Source organism: Rhea americana, unplaced genomic scaffold (assembly GCF_003343005.1).
Source record: "Rhea americana isolate MKP2758 unplaced genomic scaffold, rheAme1 scaffold_28, whole genome shotgun sequence".
Taxonomy (NCBI): domain Eukaryota; kingdom Metazoa; phylum Chordata; class Aves; order Rheiformes; family Rheidae; genus Rhea; species Rhea americana.
The window spans coordinates 4,537,281-4,551,518 of NW_028186401.1; the positions used below are offsets into that span (position 1 = coordinate 4,537,281).

Consider the following 14,238-nt stretch of genomic DNA (forward strand, 5'->3'; position numbering starts at 1 on the left):
GTCTGCATGTTGTTTCCAGATGTCATATATATATATAATTCTTACTTTCTGGGGGTTGTCTGGCCGGTTCTTATGGAGAAGAGTAGTCTGGGAGAAGGGAAGGAAGAAGCAGGCTTTACCCTTGCACCCACCTGTGTTAGCTGTAACTTTTAGTAGAGGCTTACTTTCTTGGCTTGATCTTTTCAARACTGAAGAAATATATTTTCATTTGTATTTCTACCTTGATGCATTTAAAAACTATTTTAACTATACCAGATTGTCTGAGCATTAATGGGGGGGAAATGTTTTTCAGAGTCTTGATAGAGTTTCCAGACAGCTTTTCACCAGCCAAGCACCTTACCAGGCTTTCTGCAGTGGGGCTTTGCTTGGTGAGCACTGAGAATCTGCAGAGTAACTGTTTGAAATTGCTGACACATGTTAAGTAATGTGGAAATCACCATCTTACTCCACTGAAGTCTGAATGCTCGTGTCTGCAGTAAGAATAGGATCTGACCTCCCCCAAATTATACCTGACCTGTCTTAAGCTGGAGAAAGTCTACTAGACATCATCCTCCTCTGACTCTGGCTAGTTTGACCTTTTTTGTCATGGACGTTTTTAGATTTTTAGTTTGCTCTTTAAAATACCCTATTCTTAAAAGTACCCTACTCTACCTCTTCCATGTGTTTTTAAAGGAGTCAACCAAATGCATGTACTTGGCAATGCTAATTAAAACAGAATCTCAATTCCTTGCTTAAACGACAGGAGAGGTAATGCCTAGCTCTAACAGTAACGCTATGGGTATGACGTTTGTTAATGAGAAATCCATCATCTTTCACCTCTCTCCTCCAAACCTCCACTTCTAAGCTGTGGAGCAGCTTGTAATCAGCCGCTGTAAGTTCCTTTCCTCCTCTCATGAATAAAGCCGACTRCCTTATCTTCTATATCGGAAAGTCTTCCCTAGTTTTAACAGCCTCTCTAGGAGCGCGTATAAAAGGGGCTTTCACTAGCGAGCAGGAAGCRAAATGAATAGAGGAACTTTTGATAATGCCCCGTCTGTCTGAAAGGAGGATCAGCCTAACTAAATTGTACCAGATTAGTGAATGATCGTACTTCAGCCAGGGCCAGAATTACAAGTTTTTAATCTTGGAACAAGCAAAGACTTCTTCCTCTTAAATAGCGATCAACTCCCTCTTTGATTTTTTTTTTCCAGCCTACAGTCATCCATATTCAGTCAGTTTGGGTTTTGTTTTTTTTTTAGTCTGCATTCATGAGTCTTAAAAAGCCTTGAGTGGATTTTTTGATAGTCATTTTGAAGGATTTGATAGTGGCCATGCACTCTTACCATTTTGGCCTATACCCACACTGTGCTTTTTAATGCTATGTGGCTTTTATGCCCTTGATAATCTTGAATTCTTCATACAGGTCAATGTTGTGCTACCTTACGGGTTATTTCAGTTAGGCTGGGACTGTTTGGATGTTTTTAATGAACAACGTTTTTGRTTCCTGCCACCTTCAACCTTTCTAGGGTTGGTGACTCTTCCTTGCTTCTCGCCCCACAACTTGTTCCAGTCCTCCTTGGTGCTCCAGCAGTGCTCAACAGGAGGAACRAATGAGTAAATGTCTAAGCGGGGCAGTCGAGCGAATTGTTTGAGGCCTGACTTGYCCACTGCGTTACACTAGTTTTATTSCAGTTCAGTGTGATTGAGACTTGTGGATTTGTACTGGTATAACACTGGCAACACCAGTGGAAAATCTGTCCTCCCCTTTCTGATAGGTTTGCTTCCTGAGCAGCACCTGTTACTTTTCTGTCTGAAATGTAAAGTGATGGAGTGAATGTGTGTTTGTTTTTTTTTTTTTAAAAAAAAAACATTGACTTTTCACGTTGCCAAGAAATAAGTGAACAAAGGTTTTATAAGTCCTATTTAGTAAAATTCTGTACTTTATTTTTCAGGCCTTTTTTTCTTGGATTTTAGTACTGGGAAACTCTCTAATGACAACTTTGCTTAGGTAAGTGAAGCAAGACTTTTTTTTTTCTTCTGCTTTCTTTTTTCTTTTTTTTTTTTTTTGGGGGGTGGGTGGGTCATCTTTAGAATCAGTTCCCCTGTCTGACTACTTCTGCACGTTGTGTGGTAACTGCGAGCTGCCAGCCAGCTGCACTGCATGTGCTGTGGTTAAGGCTCCAAGATGTAGTAAACATAAGTAGGAGTAGTGTCTGTAGCGTGTCTTAAGGACCTTATTTATTAATTTAATCAAATTAAGTGGACATAGTGCAGTGTACTGGAAGATTGCAGCAATATGCTGATTAAAGCTCAGTTTGATACGTTCATAAAAGGCTATTTTGCCTAAGAGTTGCTCTGCGTTTTTTTTGAAAGTGAACAGTTTTTGCTAGTTTCACTCTAATGTCATTTCATTAAGAAAATGAAGCCGTAGTATTTCAAGGCTTCTGTCCCCTTTTCTTCTTTCTTTCCTTTTTCTGCTCAGTAGCTCTAGGTGAGAGCATTAGACGCTGAGGATAAATCATAGGGAGCTTGAGAGAGATTTGTGGTGTGTTTTTTTTTTTTTTTTTTTGCTCCTCCAAAAGCAAAAAGTAATCTTGAAGTAATCTAATATCCTCCCTCCTATCCCCAAACTCCCCAAACCTGTTTATAACTCTAAAACGCTATGTTTTTGCATCAACATTCAAGCTGATCAATGACAACCAGAGTTTTTGAGGGTGGACCGCAAACACRGTTTGCTACACTGGTCTTGTTTAATCCTGAATAACCGGCGCAGAGCGAGCCGGCGCCCTGGCCGGGGGTACCCGTATCGCAGCGTATGACTCTTAGCAGCAACTGCTGATGTTCGAACTGCAGGTGCGTAGCGCGGGCGCCAGTCAGAGTAGGAGGCTTTTCCCCTTCTTTGGGAAGGGATTTATGAAGGAAGATCTCTGGTTTCACGTTTCTCGCGCTGATGCCGCCGCTTCCCGCAGTTCCGGAGCGGGCGACGAAGAAACGCGTTGTTGCGGGGAGGTGAGACGCGCTGGTCCTTCGCAGCGCGCTCGCGGTTCGCGTCTTCCTCGGCCGTTTGCGGCCGCCGCCGCGTCGCTGCCGCGGTGCCCGGCCCGCAGCCCGCGGGCCGTGTCCAGTCCGCAGCCTGGCCTGAGCGGGGAAGGCACCGTGCGAACCGGTCAAGTGTTCAGGCAGCCGTCCTAAGGCCAGCAGAGGAGCAGAGCTTTTCGGCTTTGTATATKAGACACATCTATGAATTTATGCAGACCTGGCTAATAAATAACTCAGGGAATGGTAGTTAAGAGGAAAGGACATAATTAATTCTGTCTTGTACTCTGCTTTAAAGTTGGGTCCAGACTAGTAATGCTTTATACCGGGAAGGTAAACACTGTCATTATTCAACAATGAAACACGCACAAGGCTGACATTGTTTTCCTCCTTTTGATTTAATAATTTTGTGCAGCAGACTTAATATCTTGCATGGTCCTTGTTTGGTGCAGTGGAAGCCTGATAAAGCCCTAGCCTTCCTGAAGGGTTGCTACTCCTTTATTTTAATTCASTTTTGTATTAGTGCTGCTTTGCTGACACACGATGTGCAGTTCGAGAAGGTTTGTTTTTGCTGTGGTTGGGGTGCTTGGCTGCAGTTCCTGCAATATAGTTTGGAGGGAGAGTATTTCTGTTGCATCAGGTGACCCATTTTAAACTCCCCGTGTTGCTGTGTTGACCCAGGTCTAACACACATGGCATGTGAAAACAAAAGTTCCTTTTTGTGGAAAGGCTATTAAAAAGCCAATGTGGATTGCTGTGAATTTGCACTTTTTTCTTCCCTTCTACTAGAGTGCAGAGGAAAGGTCTGACTTTACCAAATGTCTCTTTACATGGCCCTTTAAGCTTGACGTTCCTTTCAGTGTTGTTGTGTGTGTGTGTGTGTGTGTGTGTGTGTGTGTGTGTTTGGAAGGGGGTGAGGGGGTGGATAGAGGAGAATTAGGGAATCCTTGATTTGTGTATTATAACATTTAGTGTTGCTGTGGAAATCATGGTGTCTTTGCTAGCAAGAGTAGCTGTCGTGGTAAAAAAAAAATACACGCGCGCGCACACACATACGCACATATATATAAAGCAAGGTGATTAACTCTTTGGCTTGTGATCATGACTGATAAAAGGGAAAAATGATAAACTAGTTTCAGCTGGAAGCTTTATTCCTTCTCCCCTTTTACTACTCATAACACAGCTCCTCGCTACTCCTTTTCTGTACTTCGAGTCTTTTCAATTTTCTTGATTATATAATGATATAAACACACACAAACAAGGAGTACATAGTCCTATTTCTGTCCTGTCCATCCTTCAGAAAACCCAATTTGAATATCAGAAAATGACTTGAGTTTGTCTAAACTAAGACTTTTATCTAGAGTGTGTCAGTGTTGTGCAACCTTTGAATGCCTCTTTCTGGGGAGTTTTCTTATGAGTTTTGCAGCCCTGGCTCCTCCAGTGGAAGTCCTCGGCAGAAAGCACTCATGGAGACACCAGTGGAATATCTGATGCAGCTCAGCAGCTGCCTCCTAAAATAAGTGGTGGAAGGATGCCTGTTACTCTTAGAAATATTTTCTTTGGAAGACTAGCATCATCTCAGTGTGTCTTTGGCTCTCTGTGCCTCCTTAGCAAACTATAAYACTGATTACTCTTTTATTCTTCCACTGTTCCCAGCACGGTCAATTTAAATGTTCCTGGTTAAAAAACATCAGGGTGAAATATTTTTATGCTTCCCATTTAGTGTCTGCTTCTTCTGATTCCAGAAAGCTTACAAAACTCTCAGGAATGCCAGGAAGAAGGGAGTCCTTCCTTGGGACGGATCCAAAATATGTTGCATGTCTTCAAATTGCACAAGCTCTTTCTTCTAAGTATGAAATTTGAGGGGTGGGGGAAGTATTTGATAGAAAATTGTTCAGCCTTAGTGGGTGGCATGAAGCACATGACGAACATTGGCTATTGTTCTACGGTTAACGTGTTGTTTATTTTGCAGCCAGTGATCTTTTTATTTTGCTGAGGCAGATGGAGGGATTCCCAGTTMCACAAGCATAACCCTGGGAGAGATTAGTTGGTTTTAGGTTTCACCACTTAGACGATGAGGTTAGCCTGAAACAGAGATCATCCCAATGTATGGAAATGGTCTTGGCCCAAATCTTGTCTAGCGATGTAAAGCCTGAGAAAGGACCAAGAGGTCAACTGCAGCTTCTTAAGGAATGTACTATGTGCTCATTCCATGGCATGTCTGCACTGCTGACTTTTTTTTTTGAGGGGGGGTTGTTATTATTTTAAAGGAAAAAAAGATTGGTTACAAACTTGCACGTTATTTTCTTAATRTTTTAATTGTAGTCTGTACTATGAGTTACATATTTATATCAATGGCCTTGAAGTTTTAATGATAAAGGAACCCTAAGAGATTTTTTTTTTTCTTAAATACAAAGCAAAGAACATTTCTCACAAATGCCTCTTAGCACCTTGCCCTCCTCCATACTAGGAAGACAGGTAGAAGGTAGGGGAAATGTCCTGAAAATCTGTAGATGCCAGGATTTTTATTTTTATTTTATTTTTTTCAGTGATAGAAAACTAAACCTTTGAAACATGCTAAAGTGAACAGAAACTTGTTTCCTCTTTGCTTGCAGAGGCATTTATTCACTTCCCCATCTGCTTTGACTTTGAAGATTGCTGAGATTCTTCTGCTGTCTGACCCACTTGGCATAAGCTAGAGAAGATTATCTTTCTTCAATAGCCAAGTTTATAGGGCTTCAGCTTATTCGTAAATAATCCTTGGAGCTTTGAGTGCTGCCTTTCTCCTTCTTTTCCCTTCAAAACTAGCTTGCTGTAACTTGTGTACAGATTGGGGAAAAGCTTTTGCAGCCTATAGATAGAGAGGGGAGAGCTGGCTCGGTCGCTAGGCAAGAGGGCATGTGAAATATGCTGACAAACATTAAGTTTCCATGATTTTAAATCCTTATTTAGTGCAATTGCTATTTGTGGTCCTAGCACAAAAGAGCATCAATTGTAGATGACCATTTACCATGGTGGTTATTGTATAAGCACAAAACAAAACAGCACTCATGTTGCAGAGTACAGAATCAGTATGAGACAAAATACACGGCCTGGAAATGCAGATATGTCTTTTTAGAAACATCCTTGTTTGTTCAAAGAGAAGGACAGAGCGTGCTGAACATTTTAAAGGTGTCGATGCTCTGTCTTTCCCACTCCAGTGCCTGCATCAGGAATTGATTTCTGTGCAGGTGATTATTTTTAGGTAGCGTTAAAACACACTTCCAGCTTTCCTGAACATCATTTTCTCTTCCGAGATAAAATGTTGTAATATTGCTGTGTTTTGACTGTTCAGATACCATTATGGTATCTGAGCAACTCTTCTTCCTTTGGGTGTCTCTGGTGAGCAACCTCTCCATTTCACAAATAGGTGTGCCTTGCCATAAAAGAGTTTTCTGTTGAGTAGCTACCAGTAGTAGAAATAGGATTTTATATAAAATAATGTTAATTTATTTTAGTATTTAAGTCATTTAAAAAAAAAAAAAAAAACAGAAAAAGCTCCCAACCTTCTTCCAATTTTCTGTGAATCCCACTCAGCCAAGTCTGACAATTAACTTTCATTAAACACTGGGTTCTCTACAGTTACCAATTGTTTGACTTCTATGTGTTTGGAGATATAAATGAATAATAAGTGTAACAGAATAAATATCTTTGTTCTAGACTTTCCTTAACAAGGAAGTGGTGGGACAGCCAACATAAATACCATGTGAAATGCTTGAGGTCCCAGCCTTGCCATCTTTAAACTCTTATTTCAGAATTTCTCATTGCCTCAAAAAAGTTTCATATCTTGTTGTAATCTTTAGTTTTGCCCTGAATGAAACACAGCATGACTTCACGTTTGCTTTTTCCTAGTAGTCTCACATTAAGCAGGAGTATATATATTTGTGGGTTTTGTTTATGTTTCCTCCTCCTGTCCTCCTTGGTTCTCTTGCATGTTTGCTCCTAGCTGTTATACTGCTGCCAAAGCAAGAGGTGGGTTGGGGTTTTTCTTCTGTCGTTTCTGTTCGTTTGCTTGCTGGGCCTGGTATACATGTGACATTTTCAGTGGATTGAGAGGTTCTGCAAGCCTGCTTCTCTCTACTTGATTTTTCAGGCCTTGTGATCTGCATGTGGCCTTTCTGACCTCCTAATAGCAAGAGATAGCTGTCCTTTCCAGAAAGATATACTGTGATTTTTGTCTTACTTAGAATTCCACATGTTCAAAGTATTTCCTATTAGCTGTACCAGTAGCATTAAAAAAACAGTTTTGTTTAGTATAAGCTTTTTATCCTGATAGGATTGGAGACTTTTTATAAAGCAGTGAGTATAAATTTAAAACTAATATGTCATCATTTAAATAAACATAATCAGGATTATTTACAAAGAACATTAAGATCCCTAGCCTGGGAACTTTTTAAGGCAGACCTACTTGGATATAGGGTGAATACTTTTTGTCCATTTCTTTATTAAAGATAAGGCATTGCAAGCCAAATTCATATCCCTTTATAATCTGTCAGTGATAGGACAGATAAGTTTTGCAATGAACATAAGTCTGAGTTTTAAAATTTCGGAACAAGCATATAGTTAAAGGAGGCATATGGAATGAATGTAAGTTATTCAAGGAYGGTAGGTGTTTTCCAGGTCCTTCACTGCAGCATCTGTGGCGTCCAGCTTGACTTGATACAGAGGACTGCAAATCGAAGCCTTTAAACTGGAATGGGTAAAGCCCTGGATACCATGCTGTGAAAAGTCTTGTAGAGGGCTAGAATGTGGGAGTAGATGAGTAATTCCAAAAATCTGGCACTAGAGAGAAATCTCCATGCTAGGCTATTAGATTTTACTGGAGTGTTGATTAGAAAGGAAAGTAAGAAGCCCTTGAGTTTTTATAAAACTTTCCAAGTCGTTTTAAGTCCTTACTATCACGTTACATGCAACAACAAAATTACTAAGCACTTGTTTGATTGCCAGCAGCTGTGTATTTCCAAATGAAACTGTATTTCTTTGAATCAATGTTAACTTTATGAAAAATAATGTTTAGGAGTTGGAGCGGGTAGATGCTGATGAACATAGGGAGGGAATTGGAAGAAAATACAGTGCTCTTAGTAATAAGGTCACCTTTGGTTCTCTAACTTTGATTACCAAATGTCTAATATTTTTTCCAATATGTTAAATACAAAATTTCACCTTCAGAGAATTTCAGTTTAGCTGGTGGAGGTGTTCGTCTGCATTCAGCCCATAATCCCAGGACTGAATTAAATATCTTGATAGGCTAAAAGTGTTTCAGGTTGTTTGTCATATTTAAAGGGGGAAAAAAAAAAGATAAATTTGCAGATGTGTGAGGAGCAAAGGCTATTCTTCCTCCTGCTCCATGCGTGGTGGTAACATTTAAAGCTCATATGGGTATGGGACTCTGATCAACGTCCATTCTAGTGTTCCCACGAAACAATTATAACTTGGCAGGATTTCAAAGACTGAAAAAATGCTCTGTACACAACATATTTTACTGACGTTGAGGGAGAAATGTTGCTGTATTTCAGTGTCTGTCACTGCATAGAGCAAGTTCAATTTGGCCCTTGTAGACTCTGGCTTTTCCCTGGGTAAAACAAAGTGTACCTTCACATCTGCTTCTTCCTAGTAGGCTTGTATTAACCAGGAGTATATGTATTTCTAAGATTTGGCTAGGATTCCTCCTTTTCCTCCTTAATTCTCCTGTGTTACAGGGTAAATTCATGATCCTTGGCCCTGAGCTAGTACTGTAAAGTGTACTCACGTAAACCTTGATGTTAAGCATCACATTTCACTTTCTTGCTGTGGTGACTTTTTGCCTCCTTTTAAATTACATGTAATGGTGAATGTGAAATTAGGCAGCTGAGAAAGAGAAGCAGTATGTTAAAGCTTGGCAAATGCAGTTGACCTAATAAAGGTAATTTAAAAAAAAATTTTTTTAAGGGACATTAGAGCTGTAAAACACCAATTTTAAGATGGAGTCACTAAAGATAATTTGTGCAGTCGTAATGCTAGGGGTGGCAAAAGCACAATTTGGGCACGAAATTGCRGTTTACAAGCAAATGCCCTTGCTACTTCTGTACGATTAGGTCTGCCTCGAGCTGGCTGGTGGACAAGGAATGGCTTGCGGAGGCGGCTGACGCCGGCCGGTTTGCCGTGCGCAAAGCGTCAGGTTGCGCACCGAATGATGAGTCGCAATGCAAACACTGAGTGTTGGCTTCTTCCAGAGGGGCTCCGCAGCCTGGCTGTTGGATATGGTCTGGGGAGGAGTACAAATATGCAGCTGCTTAAAAGCAGTTTTTGCTGCCCGAGTTGTCATATTGTTAAATGTTAAGCTCAATTGCTATTTCTCCTTCTTATGCTTTTGATTTGTGGGTATTGCCACTTAACATTTACAACGCACTTGAAGCACTTCAAAAGGGCTGTAGGATTATAAAATATTATTGCGTTTGTGCGCGCGCATGGTCTGAAGCGTYGGGGCTTCCAGCGCTTGCTGCCGAGCCGTTTGGCGGAGTCACGGACGCGCGCCCTGACCCAGTTCTCTCCTGTTTTGTTCCCTCTTCCCGTTCGACTCGAGTCATCGGTTCTTTCCCTGCCCTCTGTCCTGCCACAGACTGATCGGTCTCACCCTTGGGGACAGGATTGCATTGGATTCTTGAAGAAACTCCAGCTTCCGGGAGCAGAGCGCGTTGGACTCCTGAAGAGGTTTAATGTGTTATCTATAGCCGACAGAAGTGGTTCAGCAGTGGACCATCTAACTGGACATCGACTCCCTGAAAGCCTGAAAACCTGCTGTTCCCACCCAAACAGGGGCTTCCTGGCACAGGTGTCCAGTGCTGGTGGTGACCGTCTTGCGGTGAGGCACCGGTGCAAGGGCTTGCAGCCCCTGTCCTCTCAAAAAGAAAAAAGGAAAAGGATCATGTAACTCGGTCTGGTTCTCCTCGCCAAGCCAACGCCTCGGCTCAGGCGTGGATAAAGCGAGGAATTTGATCAGCCCTTCTTCTAATGTCGGTCGCGCGTTGAACGACGTGAAATGGAGGAGAGCTGAGTTACGAGAGCGCGAGGCTCTTTCCGGTGAAGCCTGAAGTGTTTGGCGCGTCCCTGCAAATCCGCACGCGTCGTCCCCGCTGAGTTTGCACGCGCTCCAGGCCACCTTCTCACCATTACGCTTGTGCGGTGYGAAGGCAAGAGCTAGCTACGTGGATTATAGAGAAGTAACATTATTTTGCTTTACCAGAAGCCAATGCATGTGGCACAAGGCTTATAAATTGTGAAGGTACGCCGACTGATTCCCTCAGTGTGTCTTCTCAGATATTTATGGTCTGAGATGCATATTGAGTTGCACTTAACGCTAAGCTAGGTGTGTGTTCCCGCGAGCAAAGAAAAGAAAAAAATATGTTGGAAAGTTTCTGCGGTGGTTTGTACGGATTTTCTTAAAATAAAAACGAGGGGAAGGGAAAGGAGAGTAGATCTGATGGGGTAAGTKTTAGGTGGTTTCAGTCACAAGCAGTATTTGTCTACTGTAGCAATAACTCATGTTTCGCGTCTTTTCCCAGGGGTGGAAGAGGGAAGGAAAGGAAGGAGGAAGTTGGTCGTACAATTATGGTTAAACGAGGTTAGCTCTTGTTAAACGAGTGCACGTTAGAGCGCAGTTTTGTGCCTAGCAGTACCCAGGATCCCTAGGATTCCCTGAGCTGCAGAAATAGTATGTCTTTTGGAAGGTCTAGACTCGAGCTGCTGCCGTCATCGCGGGGCTGGATAGAGCTGAACGCGCAGCAGGGCTCAGAGTTTGCCTTTTTGCTAATTGTAAATTTTCCTAAGCTCCTGGCAATGATGCAAAGTTTCACAAGTGTCACCAACAGCTACAGCCTTGTCCTGGACGCCCTTAGCACTTGCCGTCGCTTTGCAGGCAGTCCTTAGTTGCCACCTTTTTTCTTTATTCTTTTCTTTGTTTCTTTTTTCCAGCAGTTTGTTTAGTAAGGAATGACACACCGCAAACAAAACAAACCTCGTGTAGTCTAATAAACTTCAAGCTGACCCTGCTGTGAGTGGAATTTGAGATGGGGAGATCGGCTCCGTGACGAGGTTATTTGATCGCCTTCTGTGTTTTTCCCCATCTCGTTCCATGAGTTACGCTGCTTTCGTTCACCTTAGCTGGTTATAGCTGAACCTTTGCCATTTAKGCCTGTTTAAGAAGTTAATCTTTCTAAAAGGCACTGAGCTGCTTGGCCTAGCATGGTTGCCTTAGCTACAGGAGTGTAAAACAGTAACGCTTGGGGAAATGGAGGGATAAACATTTGCTGCTTTTTATTTGCATGCAGAACTACAAGAGCCTGGGATACGTTTAGTGAGTTGGAACAATTTTTATTTGAGCGCTAGCTCTGTTGTGACGTCCTGCATTTACATCCTAAAACAAACTATTCAAGCCCTTGCAATGCAAAAGAAAATATCTGTTAAGGTTGCAGTCTGTTTATATTATCAGCTAACCTTGGTCCAACCAACAAATCAATTTTATTTAATCTGACTTTTAATTAAATATGTTATACTTAAAATTAAAGAAATAAGTTACTGCTTTTTATTCAAATCATCTGTGAAGTGAATGTATTGGTCTCAGCCTGCATACAGCACGAGTTGAAAAGCTTTGCCAGTGCGCAGGTTGGTATTTTGAATTAAGTGCATAACAGCAAAGGAAACCGGGAGTAATTGGTATATAATAACACCARCATCACTTGCTCATATTGCTGGGAATTGATTGTACCTATATTTATTTTCCTAAAYTTATGCTGATGATGTACCATGGGATGAATGAAGTGCTACATGCTGTAGCTTGGGGGTTTGGGAGCAGCAGTGGTCTACTTGGCCTCCTAAGACAAAGCTCACTTATGCTGTAGACYGCCCCTCCAAAGTTAAACCAGAGATGTATTTTGCCTTCTATCCAATCAGTATATTTATAGAGATGAATTGGACTTTTGTGAAGGGGGAAAAGGAATCTGGTGATTCCAGCTGTCCTCTGCAGAAACACAGCTATGTTCTGCATAAACAACCTTGGCCACTTCCTGTCTCTCCAAGCTGCRTCTCCGAGCCTTGGGTAAAGGGGCGCACGAGGTGTTTGGTGTTGCAAGGCCAGACAGTGAGTTGGGAGGTTGCTGGTGTCAGTCCACAACTTTTCCATGTTATAGAAGTAGGGCTGTTTGGGCAGATTAGGAGTTCATGTCCTGTGGGCAGGAGATGGGAGATACGTGCAAATATGACCCTTTGTGCCTTGCCCTTTTATGCAATAATTATACCAGTTGAAGAGTCCCCTTGCAAACAGATGTATGCTGTGGATATTTTGGCACAAATAATTATGCAGACTGATGTTTGCCTGCCCTTAAGGATAATGCTGCAAAAGTCTATTCTTTCTGGATTTCTTYTAGCCTTAGCTTCTGTGCTGTAGTGACCTTGTAAGAGAGATGGTCTGTATGTTACTAAAAACATASAGCAAATAAACTTGTCCAGGCAAGAACCTGGCCTTGTTGCACAATTGCTACCTAGAGCCCTAGGCTTGGAAGAAATATTAGTGATAGAGATAGATGGTGGTAAGGAGTAATCTTCCAGGTCTCTTTCTATATTTAGGCCTTCTAAGGCTTTAGCTATGTTCCTGGAYTGTAATTTTTTTTAATTGCAAGGGACATAAATCTTGTAGTTATAGTACAGGAGAAAGCTAAAAAATTCTTTCAGTTCACAGTGCGTTCCCCATATTTTAAAAACATAAATGCCTGGCAGTGATGCTGAAAAGCTTATGCATTTTGAAGCTATGTGGAGATAAATAGTTAACGTATGAGCCTGGAGCAAGCTGCGGCAGTGATTGAGGTCTTTCTTTGGGAGGAATTTAATTCACCCACAGTTTACATAATATAAAAGAGAAGATCTCTTTTTCCCTGACTTACAGGAGTAGCCCTACTGAAGTCTGAGCTGCTATTCGTATGAAGGAGGATTTTCAGATGGCTGTCTGATTTAGATTTATTTATTTGTGCGAGACCAGCTCAGTAACACAGATTTATTGCATCTGTTAAACTGGATGGAAATCTGAAAGTTTAGGAAGAATTCATTGGGCTTTATCATTCTGGAAGATGAGCCTTTTGCRTGCTGAAGAGTGATAAAGAGTAGTGGCAAAGACTGTAATGTCTTTCAAAGTCTAGTAATGTTCCTACCTGATGTTTGTGGACTACCTAGCACAGAGGGCCTGAAAGGACAGTTTTAGATACTTCTGTATTATAATGTCTAACCAACCAGAAGCGTGGCTGGTTGAACATTGTCTGTATGTGTTTCTGACTCAGTATGAGACTTAACGTTCATAAGAGTAAGAAAACACCGTCATACAAATATTGATGGGAATGTGGAATGTGTTTGCAGTTCCATTTCTGGGGGTGTGTGATGTCAGTTTTCACAGAAGAATTGGACCTTCTGCTTCCAAAAGAGACCTTTAGAAGGACGGAGGGCAAACCCATTGAGATGCAAGGATCCCACGTCAATCTTCATTCCTTCTTCCTCTAACCTATTAGCAGTAACTGTCTTCTGAATGTCAGTAGTCAGAACATTGATCCCTTCCTGTGTGATCTGTGATGTGTCTAGTAGAAACTTTCTCAAACAACTTCCTCTTTTTGCATTGGGCCCCTAAAAATGTGGAAAGTTTATGTTTAGCATTCCTTTCTCCTGATGCTGCAGTTCAGAAGGGGCTGAAAAATTTTCATTCGAAATCAGTACGAATTTTCTGTTTGCCGTGGAGTACTTTCCTCCCAGTCTGTGCCACTGCCTTCTTCCCCTTGGCCTCATATTGCGATCTAACAGCAACACTTCCATGGAGACACAATGTACCTGCGAGCAAAGACACATGCTTGTTGAAGTAATTACGCTGGATGCTGGAGTGGAATAACTTCCCATGACCAACAGAAATGATCAAAGCATTACACTAGTTTTTAACAAAGAGCAGGTGGGCGTGAGAGATCACTTAGGACCCTTTCTAAAGAGAAGAAACATGAAGATGATGGGTTTTCATCTTTATTTTGGGGAATTATAAAGGACACCAAATCTCTCTCTCTCTCTCTTTTTTTTTTTTTTTTTCCCAAGAGGGTTTGATATTAATGCAGCATCTGAACCAAGTGCAGCAAGCACTCTTTTTGACAGGTGCACCAGAAGTGGATGCTGCCTCTGTATAGC

The 14,238-nt window shown here is 41.7% G+C and overlaps 1 protein-coding gene across 13 annotated transcripts in view; it reads left to right on the forward strand.

Moving 5' to 3' along the window:
• The window catches only part of AKAP13 (A-kinase anchoring protein 13), a 230,946-nt gene that overhangs the window by 19,614 nt on the left and 197,094 nt on the right, over positions 1-14,238 (forward strand). For 12 of the 13 annotated variants that reach the window (XM_085308646.1, XM_085308652.1, XM_085308651.1 and 9 more), the window contains exon 2: positions 1,932-1,987. The exons of the other annotated variant lie outside the window; for it this stretch is intronic. The gene's annotated coding sequence lies outside the window, so the exon portion shown is untranslated. The remainder of the gene's footprint in view (positions 1-1,931; positions 1,988-14,238) is intronic. 13 annotated transcript variants of the gene reach the window in all.